This window comes from Lissotriton helveticus, chromosome 5_1, assembly GCF_964261635.1.
Source record: "Lissotriton helveticus chromosome 5_1, aLisHel1.1, whole genome shotgun sequence".
NCBI lineage: Eukaryota > Metazoa > Chordata > Amphibia > Caudata > Salamandridae > Lissotriton > Lissotriton helveticus.
In genome coordinates, this window is record NC_136065.1 from 1962726865 (window position 1) to 1962744300 (window position 17436).

The window sequence follows — 17436 nt, forward strand, 5'->3', positions numbered from 1 at the left end:
ATCCTTCCAGCCTCCCGGGGAAATGCCCGATACCTCCTACAACCAGTCCGGCCCTGACCCCACCATGGCAACTGAGCCCAGAAAGACAGTTGCACCTTTAAACATAATCTTCAGTTTACAACCCACAGATTGGAAACAACCCAACCAGAATAATGATTTCAATATGCATGTAGCTAAGAAGGGCTGGACAATGGTTTGCCAGGGCATTATATAGTTATGTACTTGCATATATAATAGTTATGGCTCACAATAATACTAAGACCATAAAATGCAGTGGTCAGCAGCAATTTGTAGCTTATACCTCTTACATTCACCTAAAACATATCTGCTACAAGGGTGGTCTATCATCAGTACTGTACAACCAAAAAAACAGACATAACCAAATGAACAAGCATGGAGTAACTAAAGAGATCTGTCAAACACTGCTGGACAATTTGGAGATCTTTAATATAGTCCACCACTGCAGGTCCCAAATAACTATACACTCTGACTGTGTCTTTACATCTCAGAATGGCACGGAATGATAGTAACAGTGCCAATCCCAACAGATATCTCCTCTTCTCCCTTCCTCCAACCATGCCAGATCAGGAGCACAACTATACACAATATCTCCGATTGGGCAACCCAGTGCAGTAACGAGCTGAGCAGACTGCCATCATAAGAAATACAATAAAGGGACCTGCAGAGTTGTTCACAACTGCCAGCATAATGAAATCAATAAAACTGCATATCTGTCACTCACACTTCACCTTCCTCCACACTGCTACACGCTAATTGCCATAACACGATAACCGCACCTCAGTGGTCATCACACACAACATGGAAATACTTCCCACATTGGAACGATAACACACAACCTACAGGGTGTAGCATTTTACACATGTAAGCAAGTACTTCAGTGCCCCATGTAGGGGTCGTAACTACTATATAAATGCTGCAATACAATACATACACTTCAAAGGGTTGCTACTGAGCTGATGTCCCTATAGGGAGGCAGGCATCAGACCTGCATTCACACAGCAATACCTTTCAGCTTTGATAGTAGAGTGGAGGGCCATGCACACACCTTACCACCAAATAAGCCACGCCAGACAGACAGAGAATTGTAGGGTAGGAACAGCAGTGTGGGACAGTCTGCAAATCTGACCAAAGAGTGGGTGACTGACAGGCTTAGTGCCCCCTAGTACCAGAGTGTGGTTGCTCAGCGCTCTCACAGTGTGGGATGGGGTCAACAAAAAAGGATCTGCTTGTTACTACCAGTCCCCATCAATGGATAAGAAGACCAAGCATGCTGTGAACACAGGATTAGATGCAATCAGAAAGCCGCAATGCAGGTGGTTTAGCCCAACAATTTTATAACAGTTGGTTGTCTTGATGGAGCAGATGTGAGGCTACAATTAGTAGAGGTCTGTACTGTAGTGCCGATCACAAAATGTATGTGATTAAGGATCCCCGACTTGGCATGCTAGTAGGAAGAACTAAGCATCAGGTTTATACTGATTAGATATCCGGAGGCACTTGGAACTAAAAACTGCACACCCCACCCTATCTTGCAGGATTCATCTTTGAAGAGATAGAAAAGTGGACATGGGGATCAAATTTGGGAGAGAGAGAGAAGAGCTGTGCACAGGATGAACCACTGGCCCAGACGTGGGACCATAATCCTGAGTTCTGGGCACACTGCTTCAAAGCACCTCATCATTTACTACCATTATTCACTGTCAATGTTTAGGGACCCTGTTTTCGTCCTATACGCAGAATGTCTCGTGAGGGACTTAGAAGTTCCTGCATGTGCAGAAAGTGCCTGCGTGATCAGAAGAAATAATTTATTAAAACACTTTCGGCTCCAACTGGTTTCTGCTGTGACCAGCAGTACAATAGAAGCATTGACTGTGTTTTTTTAATAAAATAGCCGTTAAAATAACAAGCATAAAGTGATTAATTTGAATATAAGAACAGAGACTAATGACTAATACCAATTGTTCAAAACAATTGGTACACTGTACAAACTGCATTCTGATAGAGGCCACAGATTCCTCAACCGGTGAATTGACAAAATCTGGATAATTTTCAATGGCAATTCCCTTGTACGTCTGTAGATAGGTGGCTCCTTGCTAGATCCGTCCTGCTCTGAATGTGACGTGAGGGCCACTATATCTGTGCTGATGTCAGTTCCTTTCTTTCCGTGCTTTCTTACATGGATCTGGAGCTTCATTGAATCCTGTCAGCCTGACAGAATTTCTATCCCTAAAAGCTTACCAGTGTGCTAGGGATATGCCTCCTTTGAAAACCAATAGGCTTAAACCGTGCAGGGACTGTAACCAACAAATGTCAGTGACAGACACCGACGATGTCTGCCTCTGGTGTCTAGGCTTCAAAAGCTACTCAGTCTTGTGTGCAAAAATAAATCAAAAGGCCATCCGTGAGTGCGAAGCCAGATTTGCTGTTGCAGAAATCCCAAGGAAGTTGAAGAAGGCTCAGGTTGCAGTTGAGGGTGCAGACGTATTCCCGCTCCAGGGCCCTTCTCACGAGTGATCATCGCTTAAGTTACCAACTTCCCCAGGCCATCAGCAAAGACATACCACCTCTGTGAGCTCAAAATGGTATTAGATACATCTTTGATACTCCTCCTGATCCCTCTGGAGCACCTTCAAGCCCTATGGATCTGAGGTGGTCTCCATTCAGTATGCCGACTGAGCCCCTGGAAGTCAATAGAGATTGATCCCTAATTCAGCTTTGCGCCACCAAATCCAACTCAGGTGCCACGACTGATGCCCCCTTTGGCGCTGTAACATGTGCCGTCAGCCACAGTCTCCCTGCTGGCACCGACCTCACTGATGCCAGAGGTGGAACAATAGTTTTAGACTCAGAGGCTCTACCACAACTCCCAGCGAGCTCACAGATAATCCACGGTTATCTCTATTCAGACCCAGGCGGTGTGCTGGTCTCAAAATCTGCTAGGCTGCAACGTGGCGTTCTCTATGCGTTCCCAAAGCACTAATGCTTGGATAGCCAGGTCTGGTGGAAAGGGCATTTTGCACAATCTTTCCTGCAGGATGTCTTAGTGGAAGCCTATTCACAAGGTGAGGAATCTACAGTTAGAAGTCTCTATCAGCAGAATAAGTGACTTTCCTTCAAGTAGGACCTGCCTCCATCTTAGGTAACCGGAGTTGCAATTGTCTCAATTTTAGGTAATAGGTGTCGCCATTTTTACCAATGTATGCAGAATCCATTATGATGAGAATAATCAAGAAGATGAGAGTCCTTATGTGAATGTAAATGTAGTTGAGCTTATATAGCGCACAGCTACCCGCAGTGGGTTTCCCGGCGCTTGCTTAGGGAACCCTTCCTGGTATTCCCCTGTGAGATAGTAGGGTATCCACAAGGTGAAAGTCAGGCATCCCGCCGCGAGGGGCCGTTGTGGAGATTAAGCAAGCTATTGCCCAGAGTCGCAGAGTGTGAACCCGTGAGTCGAGGAGGCACCGGGGCGAGAATTATCGAGTCCGTGGAATTTTTAGCCCAAGACCCCGCCGAGGCGGGGAATTGAACCCTGGTCCAGGACCGATCTCAGCTTCCGGGTCTGCTGCCTCTAACCCCTGAGCCACACTTCTCCACTTATGATGTGAAAACTTGTTTTTAGATTTACTGGATAGCAGGGGTTTAGATACTTCACCAGATATTGTTTTTTCTTCCCCTAATCCTGCCACTAATAAAGAAATCCTAGGCCTCACCTTACTGACTACAGAGGTCCAAACTAATGTTCTCGCTGAGATCTTTCATCCAGGTCAAACACATCAAAAAAATCTTCTCTTCCCTTTTAATGAAACTAAGTTGGACCTACTAATGAGCACCTAGGAAAAGTAGCCATCTTGTCCACAGTCAATAGAGAAGTCACAAGGCGGCACAAACCTGACTTAACAGGATTCGCATTTTCTCACCCAACACGCCACCCCAGACAGACTCCTTCCCCACCACTCCACCAGTCAGCTTGTACAAATGATAGAGCTATTTGCCAAGCGCATGTTCTCGTCTGGCAGCCTTGTAATCCAATCAGTCAACACTACCTTCCTCCTCTGAAGGTTACGCTCATACGTTGTGGGATAGAGTGACAGGCATCTTGCCAGCTGCCCCTGGTGACATCCGGCCAACCTTAAAAGGTCTCATTACAGATGGGCATGACGCAGAAAAATACTCCATACATTTGAGTCTGGACACTACCAACTATTGGGGTGGGGCAGTTGAGACCAGTGTGTTGCTTCAGCACCACGTCTGGATTCCCTCCACTGGTTTCTTAAACGACGGCCAGCAATCTTTAATGGACATGCCATTTGATGGCTCCGGGCTGTCTGGCGCACAGGCAGACTCAGTTTGGAGATATTTAAGGAGATTTAAAGGTGGTGCTTCCCTTTGGAGAAAAAACCTTCAGCTGATCCCACACAACTAGAAAGTCTGCGACCCATCTCGCTCCTGATATTCTTTGCGAAAATAACAGAGAAAATTGTGAACAGCCAATTTACGAGTTTCTATTGACTCAAATGACCTGCTTCACCCAACTCAATCTGGCTTTAGGGCCTCTTATTCCATTGAGTCCGCTCTTCTATTTGCCACAGTAACTTTGAGACGCTATGTGGACGAAGGGCATGCAGCAGATTTGGTGCTCCTGGATCTAAGTGCGGCCTTCGAAATCGCATCGCATGACTTACTCAGAAGCTCATGAAGTGAGGTGTCGGAGGTACCCCACTGCATTGGATGACCTAATTTCTCTAATCCCATAGCTTTCACGTAGGCCCAAGGCTGCATATGTCATACGTAATTTCTTTAACGCAAGGGGTACCGCAGGGCTCTATATTGTGCCCAACATTATTCAAGCTCTATATTTGCCCCTTAGGGGAAATTGTGGAAAGGTACAACGTCAAAATTGTGTCATATGCGGACGATACGCCGTTTATCATCACACTCTCCCAAGACGTGGATGCTGCTGCAGCCTAGTTCTCTTCTAGGCCTGGAAGAACTGGCTTCCTGGATAACAAACTGTTATATTTAAGTAATTGCCGCATTGGTTACGATATCATTTAACACACCGTGTGAGCTGAATGGAAGGAAAGGACACGTAGCGTGGCAATTGACAGAGAATCTGTGATTAGTACTGTTAAGTTCCGTGATGAGTGAGGCATCGGATCACAATTTGGACATTTTAATCGAAAAGAGATTAAGCCAAAATAGGAATACTTACATTTTGGGGCGCATCAGTCAGTGTCTGTTCACCTTAAGAGTAACATCGAGGAAGTAAAAATAGAAGAAGGAGGAACATATCTGCAAAATAATACCTGATTGGTTGGCTGCTATTCAATTGCAAAACGGGAGCCCATTGGTCAGCTGTGTTTCAATCAGCAATTTAGCACAATAAAGCTGTAGAGATTTGGAAGGAATGCTAAATAGTCAATCCTACAGAGTTTTATCAGCATCGAATTTCTCTGTTACAAGGAGTAAACAGTGAAAGAGATTGGTATGACTTTTCAGCTTCCCGTGAAGCTGTGCAGCTTGAACCCCCTGAAGAGATATCGGGTGAGAGATACCTCACCGGCTATCAAGAATTTTTGGCATGTGCTAGATAGTGTGTGCCCATGTAAAGGTTATTTTTGGGTGGTTGCAGGGTGGTCAGTTGTGTTGATTTGCTGGTACATCAGTTTCTCTTATGCGAATGGTGATGAGTGTGTGGGGTAGTAAGTGCCCCAGTGCTGAGTACTTTAGGATGTTCAAGGAAAGAGATGTTTACTTAATTGGAGACCCCTGGTGAGAGACTGCTCTTTGGAACAAGAGACTTTTCCTTTAATTATATTGCTGGTCAATGTTGTAGCGTTCTAGTGTTTCACGGGTCTCGGCTGAGACACGGAAACACCCCCAAACAATGTATCACCTTCTGGCCAGGCGTGGCCAGAAGGCTTTAAATAAACGGACGGTCGTCGCTCGAGACTTCCGGTCCAACTATCCATCTAACTGTGTGCACGTGTGGTTAATTAATAGGGTGTCCCCAAGGCCCACTTACCGAGTGCCCCAGTGTGTCCCCAGCTCCCCTACACTGGCGACGAGGGTGGTGCGAGGTGGCCCGAACCCTGACGGCGGAGCGGGGACATCCCAAGCGGACCCGGTGTGGTCCTGTCGCCGCGTGGTATCCGCTGTGGTCCCTTCAGTGGAGCGGTGTCTGGCGGCGAAGGTCCGGTAAGCAGCGTGAGCTGAGCTGCGTGAGGACCGGAGTGCACGGTGTGGACACGGGAGAGAGCGGAGTGATCCCGGCTGCCGCTGCGCAAGGTGTGCGCATGCGCAGTGCTGCTGATGCCTAGCTCTGGGCAGGAGCACGCGAGGTGGCCCGGGCTTAGACAGGAGGCGGCGCGGTGATCGCCGTGGAGACGGTGTGGAGCCCCGCAGTGTGTGAACGGCTCTGAGTGAAGGCGGGAGGCGCAAAGCCTGTGTCATCGTCGACGTGGAAGTTTGAAAAAAAAAAAAAAAACTTAAACAAGCATTGGCTAGTGCAATTGAGAAAAAAAAAAAGAAGACAGTAAAATAAATTACGAAAGGGGAAAAGTTCTTCGACAGTGCAATGGCAGCGGAGATCTAGGGGCTGGCATGGAGTGGATGTGAAGAGGAAGACACATTTGCCAATTTGAACTGCGGTGGGGCATAGCAGATAGTGAGCCTCCGGGATCAGGAACTCGGCAGGAGGCGCTGGCTCAGCGAAAGAGACGTGGCCCGAAAAGGGAATTGCAAGGCTTCCAAATCCTCGCTGAACACCACGGGTTTGCCTATATCAAGACAGGATACTGCGCAGGTCTAGCAGAGCACAAGTATGCCTGACCAACCCGATACAGCCAATGCGGGAGGAGCGCAACAAGCGGTAGCCCCAGCACAGAGAGTGGGACCAGTAGGCCAGCAGGCAGGGGGGGCTGTGGTCCAGCAATCACCCCATGCCCAAATCAACCCCATTCCTCCATTCAGTGCATTAATAGATCCCGGCACAGCAGCAACGCGCTGGGGAGTGTGGCTAAGTCGTCTAAACAACTACTTCACAGCGACGAGGGAGAAAGACAATGAGGTTAAAAGATCCCTGTTATTGCATTTTGGCGGCGATGAACTGTACAAGCTATTTTTACATTTACCTAATACGGGAGCAGCTACAGACTATGATGGTGCCGTCCAAGCACTGAATGCACACTTTGATCCGCAGTTGAACCCCCATTTTGAAAGGTTCAAATTCAGACAGTCGAGGCAAAGGGAAGGGGAAACTATGGATGCGTTCTATGCACGGCTGAGAGAGCTTGTAAGCACATGTCCGGATGACGATCAAGATAAAGAAGTAACGGCGCAGCTTATACAGGGGTGCAAAAACAAACACTTAAGGACATTGATTTTAAGACAGCCACGCATAACGTTGGACGAAATATTACTGCTAGCCCGGTCACACGAGCTATCTGACGTGCGAGCCGCAGCGATGGAGTCAGCCATCAATCCGTCAGCAAGCTCGGATGTAACAGTCAAGACGGAAAGGGTCGATGCAGTGCGGAGTTCTAACCGAGGGGGCAGAGGAAGATGGCCGACCAGGACACAGAGGCGAGCACAATGTGGTTCCTGTGGATATGAAGAGCACAATCGAGACAGCTGCCCAGCACGTGGGAAAACGTGTGACAAATGTGGAGGAAGTAACCACTTTGCCAGTGTGTGCAGAGGAGGGGCAAGAGGATCGTCTCGAGGACGAAGACCGGAAGGAAGGAAATCAATAACTAAGGCGGTTCGGCAGCTAGCGTTAGAGGACACGAGAGACGACCGCTCGATAAGAGGGAACAGAACACCAGCTCGTCACCCGAACCGTCTGGATGATTCATCAACAGAGGACGAGGAGGAATGTTACTATGTCTCATTTGTGAATGAGCTCAAACAGCGTCGTCGGCCCCGACCAAAGTGCCAGATCCAGATTGATGGGTCGGCTGTGACGGGAGTCATAGACACCGGAGCCACGATAAACGTCATGGGTATCCAACATTACAATGCGTTGAGACCAAAACCCCGGCTAGTTCCGTCGAAAGCGCGAATCCTCACCTATGGAAGCACGACACCACTACCAGTGAAAGGGAAGATGACAGTGCAGGTCAAAGCAGAGGATCAGGAACTAACGACGACATTCCATGTGATTGACAAAGAAGCAGACTTGTTAGTCGGCAGTCACATGGCAGAAGACCTCAAGTTGATTGTCTTCGCAAACGCAGTCAAGGAACTACATACGGAAGAGATCCTCCAATTATTCCCGTCACTATTCCAAGGATTGGGAACCATCAAGAGGCCTCCAGTCAGATTGCATATAGACAAGGCGATTCAACCAATTGCATTAAGGCACAGAAGAATACCGTTTCATCTTCGGACGGCAGTGGAGAAAGAGCTAGCCAAGCTAGAGGAACAAGGAGTAATAGAAAAGGTGTCGGGACCAACACCGTGGGTGTCACCGATGGTGATAGCCGAGAAACCAAGACAACCAGGGCAAATTCGGATATGCATAGACATGAGGATGCCGAACAAAGCAATCAAAAGAGAGAGACATCTTACTCCTACAGTAGACGACATATTGACCGACTTGAATGGAGCGCAATGGTTCTCCAAATTAGATCTCAATGCGGGATATCATCAGTTGAAGCTGGCAGAAGAAAGCCGATACATCACAACGTTTTCCACACATCTGGGCCTGAGGAGGTATAAGAGGCTCAATTTTGGAATCACGTCAGCCGCTGAAATCTTTCAGAACACTATCAGAGAAATTCTATCGGGACTTAGTGGAGTATTAAATGTCAGCGATGACATACTCATCCACGCCAAAACCAGCGAGGAACATCATCGAAGGTTGAAGGCGACACTAAGAAGACTGGCGGAGTTTGGTGTCACGCTGCATAAAGAAAAATGCCAGTTTTTCAAACAGTCAATAGAATTCTTTGGGTACGTGTTCGGAACGGAAGGAGTGAGAGTTGACCCCCAGAAGTCGACTGCCATAAAAAATGCTCCAGCACCGACAACAGCGTCGGAAGTGAGAAGCTTCATGGGGATGGCGCAATACTGCGCCAGGTTCATACCGCAACTTGCCACCATAGCTGAACCACTACGGAACTTGACGAAAAAGGAGAACCCGTGGAAGTGGTCACGGACGGAAGAAGACGCGTTTAACAAGATAAAAGCAGCGCTGCAGGACAGCACGACGATGGCATACTTTGATACAGCACGTCAAACGGAAATACTGGTGGATGCCAGTCCAGTAGGACTAGGGGCGTTATTGACACAAGAAGCAGAACCTGGAATATGGGTGCCATTGGCGTTTGCAAGCAAAGCCCTCACAGCTACAGAGGCCAAGTACTCCCAAATCGAGAGAGAAGCGTTAGCTGTGAAGTGGGCGTGTAATCACTTTCACTTGTACATCACGGGACAGCCATTCCGAATGGTCACTGATCATCAGCCTCTGGTACCGCTGTTCAAAGGTACGGCCCCACATCCTCCGCCAAGGATCGAGAGATGGGCAATTCAGGTTCAACACTATCAAATGGACTTGATTTACCGGCCAGGGGCCAAAAACCCGGCAGACTTTTTGTCAAGACATCCCCAGACAGACAATGGTGAGAAGCTGGATCAGGAAACAAAGACTGAAGACTATGTAGACATGGTAGCCCAGCTATCGTGCCCCCAAGCCCTAACACGTGAAGAAATTGTGGCTCAGTATAGCGAAGATGCCGTCATCGTGAGAGTCCAGACTGCCATGGACACTGGGTCGTGGGAAAACTTCCTGAGGAACGTGAGTAACTGGGACGAAACAGATAGGAATCGGCTGTCCCAATTCTGGAGAATACACAATGAACTAAGTAGAGCGAGTAATGGTCTAATACTGAGAGGAATGAGAGTAGTAATCCCCCGCACTCTGCAAGATAGAGCGACAAGATTAGCTCATGAAGGACATCAAGGGACGAAACGGATGAAGGCGAGAATGCGCGAGAAAGTGTGGTGTCCTTACATGGAAGAACAAGCATTAGAAATGCAATCGGGCTCGGATTTATTTGAGTTTGAGCTAATGGCATTGTAAATGCCAATGTATTGTTGCTATGTGTTATGGAGTGTGTTCATGTGGTGTGTACTGCCAGTGATCTCCTTGTGAGTGTGAGAATATTGCACCGTTACTGCCTGTGATGTCCTTCTTGTGAGTGTGAGGAGCTTGCACCTCTGCTGCCTGTGGTCTCCTTGTGAGTGCAAGAAGATTGCACTGCTGCTGCCTGTGATGTCGTTCTTGTGAGTGTGAGAAGCTTGCACCACTGCTGCTTGTGATGTCCTTGTGAGTGGGAGAAGCTTGCACCTCAGCTGCCTGTGGTCTCCTTGTGAGTGTAAGAAGCTTGCACAGCTGCTGCCTGTGATGTCCTTCGTGCGAGTGTGAGAAGCTTGCACCGCTGCTGCCTGTGAGTATGAGAAAGATTGCATTGAGCATCTCTGTGCTGTGCCTGTTCTTTGTAAGGGACTCTTGCTCTGTTGCTGCTGCTGCCTTGGCACAGTACCTGCTGTGAGTGTGTAAGGGAAGCTTGCACCACTGCTGCTTGTGATGTCGTTCTTGCGAGTGTGAGAAGCTTGCACCTCTGCTGCCTGTGGCCTCCTTGTGAGTGTAAGAAGCTTGCACTGCTGCTGCCTGTGATGTCGTTCTTGTGAGTATGAGAAGCTTGCACCGCTGCTGCTTGTGATGTCCTTCTTGTGAGTGGGAGAAGCTTGCACCTCAGCTGCCTGTGGTCTCCTTGTGACTGTAAGAAGCTTGCACAGCTGCTGCCTGTGATGTCCTTCTTGTGAGTGTGAGAAACTTGCACCGCTGCTGCCTGTGAGTATGAGAAGATTGCATTGTGCATCTCTGTGCTGTTCCTGTTCTTTGTAAGGGACTCTACTCACTACTCTAGTCACTACTCTGCACTCACTACTCTACTCACTACTCTACTCACTACTCACTACTCTACTCACTACTCTACTGACTACTCTACTCACTAGTCTACTCACTACTCACTACTCTGCACTCACTACTCACTACTCACTACTCTCCACTCACTACTCTACTCACTACTCACTACTCTACTCACTACTCATTACTCTGCACTCACTACTTTACTCACTACTCTACTCTACTCACCTCACTACTCTACTCACTACTCTACTCACTACTAACTACTCAACTCACTACTCTACTCACTACTCTGCACTCACTACTCACTACTCACCTCACTACACTACTCACTACTCTCTTCTCACTACTCACTACTCTGCACTCACTACTTTACTCACTACTCTACTCTACTCACCTCACTACTCTACTCACTACTCACTACTCTGCACTCACTACTCACTACTCACCTCACTACTCTATTCACTACTCACTACTCTACTCACTACTCACTACTCTACTCACTACTCTACTCACTACTCTACTCACTACTCACTACTCTACTCACTACTCTGCACTCACAACTCACTACTCTAGTCACTACTCACTACTCTACTCACTTCTCACTACCCTACTCACTACTCTGCACTCACTACTCACTACTCTACTCACTACTCACTACTCTACTCTCTACTCACTACTCTACTACTCTACTCACTACTCTACTCTCTACTCTACTCACTACTCTACTCACTACTCTACTCACTACTCTACTCACTACTCACTACTCTACACACTACTCTGCACTCACATCTCACATCTCACAACACTTACGACTTGAAAGCGCTGCAACAAAAGATGTTACAGTTAACCAATGAATTGGTACGCAGTTTACATACATAGGAAGGATGGACATTTACGTTGGCTTTGCTTGTTCTTCCTATCAAAACCGATGTTCGCAGCAAGAGTTTAACTCAGTGAGACATCTTGCTGTACATTATGCGTGTTAGTGCTTACAAACTACTGTATTCAAACTACGTTTTGTAGTGTTCTGCTCTGCAGTGCCCTGTATGACCTCTGAGCCCTCCATTGCCATTTGACCCGCACTAAAGTGCACAGGTGCACATCCCCTCCCTGGCCCAGGGCCTGGGTTATTGCCCTGTGTCCTTTATGTGCTGCGTACAAGTGCCTAGATCTGCTTGCGTCCGTTCTGCCGTGCCATGAATAGGCGCTGGAAGGAAGCGTGTCACCTCTACATTCATTGTGTAACAGTTTGTTCTAGCCTAGGCAGCAGTGTAGCTCACTGTATGTCTTGTGCTGTGTCATGCTGCACTGCATTCTGCAGCATTGTCTCCCATCTCATTGTCTCGCCTAGCCGGCTTTTCAAATTTTGGTTATCCATTTGTTGTTGAAAGGGATTCTCCCCGCCAAACCTCACAGGTTATTTGTTCGTCGCTGCATATTTGTTCTAGTGCGGAGAAGGGATGTTCTTGTGCAAGATCCTTGTCGATAACACCTACATCCGGTCTTCGTCCAGCTTTCCAGTTCTGCATCTGCAGTCAATGCTATTGGTCTTTGTCTGTCTTTTAGTTTTCCCAACTCTACTTTAATGATAATCAGCATTTCATCTCGCCACCGTTAGAAACATAGTTGGTCTCGTTCATTATGCAAATATCCAGTTTTCTGTGTTTCATGCAGCCGCAGCCCGGTCAGCTTGGCCTACCCCAGGTGACAGGAGAGGGGGGGAGGGGGAGGATGGAGGGGGGTTGAGGGGGGAGGAGGGGGGGGGGGAACTGGAGCACTCTCAACCCAATGGGCTTTGCATTATTTCTTTGGTGTTTTTTTAGCTGATCTGAGCCATAGTTTTCATCCGTTTATAGTGCCTGGTGCGTTTCTCAGTGATAAGATTTGTTGTAGTTATTAGTTTTCACAGGTGCTCGGTGTGAGCTGCTATAACGCATATTTACGTGCTCCGACTTAAAGCATTTTTTCCTTGTAATCCCCTCTAGAAATGTCCTGGCCTTTTTGACATAATCCGCGAACTCCTTTTGGCCCGTGTTTTGGCAAGATAAGAGTGTTCCTGCTCGAAATAGTGTGTTATAAGAATACATAATCCTTGTATCCCACCTTCTTAAAGATTGATGGAGTTTTGGCAGCGCAAATCACGAACAGCTTGGATCCGTGTGCTGTTTTGTGTTTACACAGGCGCTCCTCGCATTGTGATGCTTTACAATTTCAGCTTGGCAAACAGGTGCAGACTAGAGCGCCTCGCAGTTCGGTGCTTCTGCTGCCGCTGCCCTGCGCGTGCCCATTACCCAGTGCGGATGGGCTCGGGGGCCATACGGGAGCACAGCGGCGCTGCTGCTGCCACTTGCATGTCCCCATAAACTGCAGAGAGCACCGCAGCACATCTACTGCTCCTGGCACGTGCCCATAAACTACAGACTAAATCAGGCGGGGAGACGGGGGGTGAGCCAGAGAGCGGCAGAGCAGCTCCCCGGGCCGGCAGGAAGGAGCCGCACACGGCGTCTATGCCTGTGTGCACGTGAGGAGGACGCGCGCCAGACAAACACACTGCTAGATGGTGAACGCGCGCACACCATCTGGAATGCATTACACGGCCACCCTGACAGCTCCTAATTATAATTAATGTACTTCTTTGCGCGAGCACGAACGAAATATGCCCAAAATGGCGGAACAAAACTACATTTACCCTATCACTTCAAGCCTATTAAAACGACAACACAACGAAGACGAATCACTGGCTAGATGACAGAAAACGCTAAGGAATGTGTGGAATTTGTCTCGACCAAAGCCCTAGGAGATACTTCTTTTTTTTCTTCTTTAACATTAGTTCTCTAACTCCTCCCACTTTCAGTGGGGAGGAGTCCGAGCCCTAAAAAGTGGATGAACTGGTAAAGAACTGTCGAGCTTGTCAACTAACCAGTATTCAAGAAGTGCCAGCACCCATCATAACGGAGGAACCGCCCCCAGCACCCTGGACCTGGGTCAGTCTAGACTTTGGGAGTTTCCCGGATGGGAGAGTGACGGTGGTATTAGTAGACAGTTACACTAAATACCCAGTGGTAGAGGTTGCTCAATCCACAAGTTTCATGAACATACAACCAATACTGAGTAAGGTATTTGCGATGTTTGGTATCCCGCAGGTATTGAAAACAGATAATGGACCCCCATTTCAAGGACATGAGTTCAGAGAATTTCTGCAAGGTCTAGGGATAACACACCGCAGAATCACACCCCAATGGCCTCAAGCCAACGGGGAGGCAGAGCGATTTATGAGAACTGTAAATAAGACTCTGAGAATTGCACTAGTGGAGGGAACTGATCCCGAAGCGGCCTTGCAGCTGTTCTTGAGAGAATACCGAAGCACCCCACATGGTACCACCCAGAGATCCCCGTGGGCGCTAATGTTTGTAGGGCACAGACATGATTTGCTGCCAACAGCGGAGAACTGGAAGCAAGCCCCATACTCGCCAGAGTTGACTCACCAAAGAAGGAGGATTACGAATGAGAAAGCGAGCAACAAGAGGAGGGCGCAGGAGAGAACATTGGCACCAGGTGATGAAGTGCTGGTAAGAATGCGTCGCCCAGGAGGAAAGTTTAGGACTCCATATGAAGTGGAGCCATGGACAGTCAAAGCTACAAAAGGCACAGCAGTGACCGCACAGAAAAATGGTGAAGAAATCACCAGGAATGTGTCATGGTTTAAACGAATTCCCTCTAGAGACGGCCACGGAGAAAATGAAGAACCTGCTGCTGAGTTGAACAACCAATCAGCCGATGGCCAGGGGTCTCATGAAAGGGAGGATAATACCATCAGTCCATCACCCCCGGATACAAGAGAACCTAGTCCTAAAGTAACCCGCGGGGGAAGCTACCATCACTTAAGACCAAACCCCAGACCGAATCGGATGCTGGCGGACTTTGCGTGTTGACTCTGCCAGCCTCGAGAAAAGAAAATTAAGTTGAAAACGAACTTGGTAAGGGATGTAGCGTTCTAGTGTTTCACGGGTCTCGGCTGAGACCCGGAAACACCCCCAAACAATGTATCACCTTCTGGCCAGGCGTGGCCAGAAGGCTTTAAATAAACGGACGGTCGTCGCTCGAGACTTCCGGTCCAACTATCCATCTAACTGTGTGCACGTGTGGTTAATTAATAGGGTGTCCCCAAGGCCCACTTACCGAGTGCCCCAGTGTGTCCCCAGCTCCCCTACAAATGTAATGATTGTCTCGATGTGTGTATGTGGGTGTGAGTTCTTGGTCATGGTTTGTGTTTAAGGTATGTATCAGTGTTTATTGCACTGTGCAGTCATCTTAGGGGAAGTTTTAGGTGTGGTGTATCCTATCCTGAGGTTATTTGTTAGTTCCCGGGGTGGTTTGTGGCCAATGCACTTTATTTTAGGGTGGTGAGTGCCCTATGATAGTGAGTTGGTGGGCTGGAGAGTTTCCCAGTGCTGTGTATTTTGGAGTGGTTGGTTAGGATGGTTAGTGCCCTATGGAGGTGAGTTTGTGGATGGTAAGTACCCTAGTGTTTGTTTTTAGGGTGGATAGTGCTCTACAGTGGTGAGTTTGTGGGATGGTATTATGTGTCGCAGTGTTGTTTATTTTAGGGTGGTGAGTGCCCTATGAAGTCAGTTTGTAGGGTGGTGAGTACCCCAGTGCTTGTTTTTAGGGTGGATAGTGCCCTACGGTGGTGAGTTTGTGGGGTGGTCAGTGCCCCAGTGCTGTTTGTAGGGTGGTGAGTACCCTATGGAGGTGAATTTGTGGGGTGATGAGTACCTTAGTGTTTGTTTTAGGGTGTATAGTGCCCTACGGTGGAAAGTCTGTTTATTTTAGGGTGGTGAGTGCCCTATGGAGGTCAGTTTGTGGGGTGGTGAGTACCCCAATGCTGCTTTTTAGGGTGGGTAGTGCCCTACCGGGGTGTGTTTGTGGGGTGGTCAGTGCCCCAGAGCTGTTTATTTTAGGGTGGTGAGTGTTCTATGTTGGTGAGTTTGGTTAGTTTGTGGGTTGGTAGTATGTGGTGCAGTTATGGGGTGGATTGTGCCCCAGTTTTGTTTCACCGCCCTGTATGATTGGTGAGGTGTGTTTTTATGCGTGCCGCCATTTTGAGGCTGACACCGGATTTGTGTTGGAGTCTTTGTTTGAGCAGTCACCATGGAAATATGCCGAGTGACTAGCAGACTTGTGTTGTTAATTGGAACATCGAGGGAGAATATAATGTACACAAGACTTTTGTGACAATCAGAATGTCGAGGCAGAGAAATGTAATTTTGGAAGCTGTTTGGCAATGAATCTTTTAAAACTCTGCAACTTGTTGTGGAGAAGATGATGCTACCAATGGAGGCTGTTTGTTCTTGGAAGGCATGTGTTTCTAGGAGTTCACAATTGGAAGACACTAGTGAATGTCCTGTCAGCAACTCGGCGGAACTATCCCTTATACTAACTGTTCCCTGGCGTTGTGCAACTAGTTTGGAATACTGCAGCTACTGGCAAGTTTAGGACAGCGTTTTTACTGCATTGGAGACCTCAGGTGAGGGACCGCTCACCGGAGCATGGGACTTGTTTGTACTTTGGTGAAGTCAGGATGGTAGTTTATGTGTCCTGAGGTAATTTAATAGATTATAGTGGTTTGTGGCCAATGCACTTTATTTTAGGGTGGTGAGTGCCCTACAGTAGTGAGTTGGTGGGGTGGAGAGTTTCCCAGTGCTGTGTGTTTTGGCGTGGTAAGTGCCTCATTTTATTTGTGCAGTAGTTGGTGTTGACTACAGTAGTGTGGTTTATTTCTGCACAAATTTTGGGTGGTTAGTGCCCTACGGTGGTGAGTTTGTGGGGTGATTAGTACCCCTGTACTTGTTTTTAGGGTGGATAGTGCCCTACGGTCGTGAGTGTCCCGTGCAGTTTGTTTTAGGGTGGTGAGTGCCCTATGGTGGTGAGTTTTGGGGTGGTGAGTGCCTTGTGCAGTTTGTTTGAGGGTGATGAGTGACCTATGGCGGTGAGGTTTTGAGGTGGTGAGTGCCACGTGGAGTTTGTCTTTGGGTAGTGAGTTTGTTATGGTGGTGTGTGTTCTATGCAGTATGCTTAGGGTAGTTAGTGCTCTGTAGTAGTGTGTTTATGGGGTGGTGAGTGCCCCGTGCAGTTTATTAGGATGGTGCGTGCACTATGATGGTGAGATTTTTAGGTGGTGAGTGCTACGTCCAGTTTGTTTGGGGGGGGTCAGTGCCCTATGTGGTGAGTTTTTATTTTTGGGGTGGTGAGTGCCTCATAAATTTCGGTTTGCGTGGTTAGTGTTTTTATTTTGGTATTGATTTTTCCCTGAGGGAGGGGGATGGGCTATGTAAATGTTAAAGTATGAAAATGCATTGCTTAAATTGGGAGTTAACGTCTTTCTCTTTTGAGTGCAATGTAAATGTTTTTTTAGTGCAATGTAAATGTTTTCTTTTCACAATGCATGATATAATTTTATTGTATAAATTTTATTGTGT

The 17436-nt window shown here is 47.8% G+C and overlaps 1 long non-coding RNA gene across 1 annotated transcript in view; it reads right to left on the reverse strand.

The window, feature by feature from the left end:
* Positions 1–5275, reverse strand: part of LOC144753914 (uncharacterized) — an 83860-nt gene extending 78585 nt beyond the window's left edge. Inside the window, exon 1 of the long non-coding RNA XR_013594599.1 lies at positions 5234–5275. This is a non-coding gene — a long non-coding RNA (uncharacterized LOC144753914). The remainder of the gene's footprint in view (positions 1–5233) is intronic.
* Between the last annotated feature and the right edge of the window lie 12161 nt (positions 5276–17436).